The sequence below is a fragment of the Oxyura jamaicensis genome, unplaced genomic scaffold, assembly GCF_011077185.1.
Source record: "Oxyura jamaicensis isolate SHBP4307 breed ruddy duck unplaced genomic scaffold, BPBGC_Ojam_1.0 oxyUn_random_OJ71886, whole genome shotgun sequence".
Classification (NCBI taxonomy): Eukaryota; Metazoa; Chordata; class Aves; order Anseriformes; family Anatidae; genus Oxyura; species Oxyura jamaicensis.
Window position 1 is genome coordinate 60046 of NW_023310740.1, and position 5577 is coordinate 65622.

A 5577-nucleotide genomic window follows, 5' to 3' on the forward strand; every position below is an offset into this window, starting at 1 on the left:
AGAGGTTTCAGGAAGAAATGGAAAAGGAATTGTGAGGTCTGAACACATCTCTGGTCTTCCTGAACTGTAACTTTGATCATCAGAAGTGTTTTAAGGGGGCTTATAAATTGCCTTCAGCCTCTATTTTGTTTATGGACAGCTTCAGCATCAAGTTTGCTGAACCTATCAGGGCTTTCTGACAGGTCTTTTTGCACCTTCAAAGATGCACGTGCACCTAGCCGGTGCCCTGCATACAAGCAAGTTTCTGAAGGGCAAAGCTTACTGCACAGGGATTGGGTTGGGGCTGTGAGCAGAAACAGGACTAAGATATGAGACAGGGAAAGCTGGAAATAAAACCTGCAGGGATATGAACAAGGGATTATAAGCAATTAAGACCAAAAATGTCAGAAGGAGAATTCATTAGGAATGTCCTTACTTTTTCCAATCAGTGCAGAGCCGTTCCTCTGAGCAAGACCCCTTGCCTCCTCTCCCTCCCAGGAAAGCCCCTGCCTTCATGGCTGTGGGTCCAAGGTATGGAGCACGTCTTCTGCAGTCAGGGCTCCAGCAGAGCAGAGGTGCATCGCTCCAGCCATGTGCCCATTTCCCTCTGTGCTGCAGGGCAGCTGAGAGCAACTGCCTAGGATCATGGGTAATGCATTCTGTGAGGCTGGGGAATGAGTTGATTTTCCCTTAATGAGACATCATCATTAGGACACTTGGCTATCTCCTTGGGGTGTCCTTTCGAGTGGTGAGCTGCCCTTCAGGATGCAAATATTTTCCATAGCATCTTCATGCTATATGAAAGCCCAGAAAAGAAGCAGAGAGATGCTGCATGCAAGTACACGCTGTTGGGTTGGTGAAATGAATGATAGGTGTCCTCGGCTAGAGGTGTGGTGATGAGACCTTGCTCAGGTACCTTGAGAAAGGCTGGCAGTGACTGGCAGTGGATTCCTCTGCTCTCGTCAGTGTCTGGCGACTTTTCAGGTAACGGAAATTTGATTGCTCTCCAAAAGCTGCACGCTCAGGGCAGCTGGGGACAAGCCAGCCAACTCCTCTCACACTGCTCTCAGCCACAGGGAATCCCTTTGTCTCTCTTGTTTCACAGCTGTTCACTGTGATTTCAGCAGAAATCCTCAGGATTTCTGACTGCAGAGAACACTGGTTAGACATGAAGGGAGTGAAGAGGGTATGTAGAAAAAATGCCTCTAAAACTCATGTCTGCCACATTCTGTAGCACTGGAAATGCAGATGCTGACATGCCCTTCTGCGTAAGAAAGGATTTAATCTGGCAAAATCTGAAAATAAAACTTTGCCCAGCTGCCATGTTCCTGTGTACTCACTGCACTGAGTCAGGACTAATTCCCTCAAGAGCCCAGGAGCAGAGGGCCCTGTTCCTCATGGTGCATTGAACTTTAAAAATGAAGCTTATGTCATGGAGCTGAACGAAAATTTTCAACAAAGAAAGAAGAGGCATTTGAGTATGGCAGGGGGAGGGTCTACAAAGAATGGCATAGGTTTAACTGAAAGAAGACTCTCCTGACTTGTCATGCTCTTTTCCTACGTGTCCAGATCTCCATACCCTGTGGCAGAAGATGTCCAACAGCAGCTCCATCACCAAGTTCCTCCTCCTGACATTTGCAGACATGCAGGAGCTGCAGCTCCTGCACTTCGGGCTCTTCCTGGGCATCTACCTGGATGCCCTCCTGGGCAACAGCCCCATCCTCACAGCCTTAGCCTGTGACCACCGCCTCCACACCCTCATGTACTTCTTCCTCCTCAGCCTCGCCCTCCTTGACCTGGGCTGCAACTCCACCACTGTCCCCAAAGCCATGGCCAATTCCCTCTGGGACAACAGAGCCATTTCGTAAGCAGGATGTGTTGCACAGGTCTTTTTCTTCTTCTGTTTGTATTTCGCAGAGTTTTCTATTCTCACCATCATATCCTATGACCGCTACATTGCCATCTGCAAGCCCCTGCACTACGGGACCCTCCTGGGCAGCAGAGCTTGTGCCCAGATGGCAGCAGCTGCCTAGGGCAGTGGGGTTCTCTATGCTCTGCTGCACACTGCCAAAACATTTTCATTGCCCCTCTGCCAAGCCAATGTTGTAGACCAGTTCTTCTGTGAAGTCCCCCAGATCCTCAAGCTCTCCTGCGCGCGCTCCTACCTAGGGGGACTTTGGCTTCTTCAGGCTGGTTTCTGTTTAGCATTTGGCTGTTTTGTTTTCATTGTGCTTTCCTATGTGCAGATCTTCATGGCCATGCTTAAGATTCCCTCTGAGCAGGGGCAGCACAAAGTCTTTTCTACATGCCTCCCTCACCTGGCCGTAGTCTCCCTTTTTTCTCAGCACAGCCACGTTTGCCTACCTGAAGCCCCCCTCCATCTCCTCATCCCTGGACCTGGTGGTGGCAGTTCTGTACTCAGTGGTTCCTCCAACATTGAACCCCCTCATCTACAGCATGAGGAACCAGGAGCTGAAGGATGCTATTAGGAAAGTGATTTCAGAAGTATTTCTTAAGAGCGATTGTTTTCCCTTCTTTCTCCACTAATGACTTTCCAATTATTCCCTTGCAGACTTGGTCCTTGTAACATTATTACAGTTATTGTTATCTTCAATATCACTTGCATTTATAATGTTATAAAATATATAAATAAAATCATGTATTTGTCATCCTTTTATTGAAGAACGGCACTGCTCTGTTTATTCTTGAGGCTCTGTAAATCTGTTTCTAACTGTAGGCCAGCACTGACTCTCCTAGTATCTGTGTAATAAAGTGGGGTCTCCCCAGTGCGCTGCCTGAAGACTTGGCTCTTCTTTCAAAGGTGGAGCCAAGATCAGGGTTGTGCAGCTGTACCCTGAAAGGCCTGTTGCTGCATGGATTTGGGAAAGAAAAAGCTCATTGACACACTGTGTCCTGTGAGAGACCATGGGTAGGAATTAGGAGCAACCTTTTGGTGTTTGATGACAGTGGAGATGACAAATCTGAGGTTCATACTCATGGCTGTCGCACATGGGGCAGTGCGTAAGACATCCTCCAGGAGAGGAATGTGGAGTTGGTTGAAGGGCCCAGGTGTTGGGCAGACTAGGACTGGGACGCTGCAACATGAGAGATGAGCCCAAGTGGTTGTGGAGATTTTACTCAGCTGGGCAGCTGAACTCCACCACGACTGCTCTCTCACTCCTCCTCCGCAACAAGGGAACAAGGGGGAGCAAATATAATGCAAAAATATGTCATAGGCAAAACAGACTCAGCATAGTCAAGGTCGTCCACCAGTAGTTGAGGTCAGCTGGCTCGAAGCTGGTACAGCCGCAGCACCCAGCTATGAGCTACAGGGGGATCTTGGGCCCTTGCTTCACCAGCGGTGGCCCAGGACAACAGACCGACCAGGCAGCACCCACCAGCTCTCACAAGAGAGGCTGATGGGGAGTGGTCTTTGCCAGGGGAATGGCAACTGCACCCACACCCTCTGCCTAAAAAAAGGCTCCAGGAGGGTGGCAACGTGTTGCTGCCCTCCAAGCACAGGGAGGGGCGCCCAGCATATGAGAACCATGCACAGCATGCTGCAGTGGTGAGTGTACACTCGCTGAGGCAATCAGCTCTGAGATAGATGTGTTCTGCAGTGGAGTGGGGGATCTCAGTGTTTGAGGGTCTTTTTCCAGCATTGAGGACACTCAAGGCAGCTGAAGGACCCGGCAGGCCTTGTGAGAGTGGCTGGTGAGGCGTGGGCAGAGCCAGGAGCGGCATCCATTCCCTGTCTTCTGTTCAGAGGCAGCCCCTAGGGAGTGCGAGCAACCCGGAGCACAGCAAACAGAGCGGGCAAACAGGGCATGGTACTGTCAGGGCATGGTGTGGTAGATTGGGTGGCAGCACGCACAGGCAGGGTTTGCTCGGAGAGGGCAGAGCATCCCTTCCCACTCAGGAGAATAGCTCACCTACCAGCTGTCTACCTGAAGCTAAACCAACCATGATCTACACTAGGCAGAAAGCTCTTTCTAGAAAGTCTGTGGTTACCCAGACTGACTGCCCACTCAAAAATATGGCAGTTCAGGTCTCTTGATGCAAGGAGCACCTGAGACTGTTACTGCCATCTGAGGGTGGCAGAGACACCATGTTTGTGAGGTGCGAGCAGGTGGATGACCTGGTCAGCCTGGTGACAGAGTGCAAGGAGGAGATGGAGAGGTTAAGTGCTATCAGTGAGTGTGAGCAGGAGATAGACTGGTGGAGTAACTCCCTGACAGACCTGAAAGAAAGGCACTGGGGTGAGACACCCCAAACAGTGGTGGACCCCCTGCCCTGTTGCTGTCAGGCAGAGGGAGGGAACCTAGAGATGAAGAGGAATGGAAACAGGTCCCTGCTAGGTGTTGCAGGCAAACCCCCTCCTTACCAGTCTTGCCTTCCCAGGTGCCCTTACACAACAGGTTTGAGGCCTTGGAGCTTGAGAGACTGGTGGGTGAGGATGTGGTAGAAAGTCCACCCAGGAGGTTGCCTAGGGCAGGGAAGTAGACTCCACACCTCAAGACTGCCTTCACCAGGAAAGAAAGAAGGGTAATCACTGTAGGCAACTCCCTTTTCAGGGGAACAGAGGGCCCTATATGTCACCCTGACCCTACCCGTAGGGAAGTCTACTGACTCCCTAGGGCCTGGGTCAGGGACATTGCCAGAAACCTCCCCAACCTGATTCACCCCTCTGATTTCTATCCTCTATTGATAGTCCAGACTTTCAGCAATGAAATTGCTGAGAGAAGCCTGAAGGCTATCAAAAGGGACTTCAGGGGACTGGTGCAGTTAGTAGATGGAGTGGGAGTAGAGGTGGTGTTTTCCTCCATCCCTTCAGTGACATGGAGAAGTACAGAGAGGACCCAGAAAGAAGCCCACCACATGTCTTAGAGGCTGGTGCCAACACAGATTTTTTTTTTTTTTTTTTTTGACCATGGGGCAATTTACTTAGCACACAGCCTGATAGCTGCAGATGGGTCCCACCTGTCTCAAAGGGGAAAATGGATCCTAGCCCAGGAGCTGGCAGGGCTCATTGAGAGGGCTATAAACTAGGTAAGAAGGGGGACAGAGATGAAACGAGACTTGTTAGAGATGAGCCTGGGAGAACAATGTCAGGGCCGGGAGAGAGGGCAATGGCCCAACTGAAGTGCATCTACACTAATGCACGCAGCATGGGCAAGAAACAAGAGGAGCTGGAAGCCACAATGCAGCAGGCTACCTATGACTTGGTTGTCATCACTGAAAAGTGGTGGGACCACCCCCATGACTGGAGTGCTGCAATGTCTGGCTATAAGCTCTTCAGAAGGGACAGGCAGCACAGGAGGGGTGGTGGCATGGCTCTCTATATTAGAGTGTTTTGATGGTGTGGAACTCAAGGCTGGGAATGGTAAGGTCGAGTCCCTATGGGTTAGGATCAGCAGGAAGGCCAACAGGGCAAGCATCCTGGTGGGGGTCTGTTATAGACCACCAAACCAGGATGAGGCGTTCTACAGGCAGCTGGCAGAAGTAGCACAATTGACAGCACGTGTTACCGTGTACTCACTGCACTGAGTCGAGCCCAGGAGCAGAGGCCCCTGCTCCTTAAGGCATATTGAACTTTAG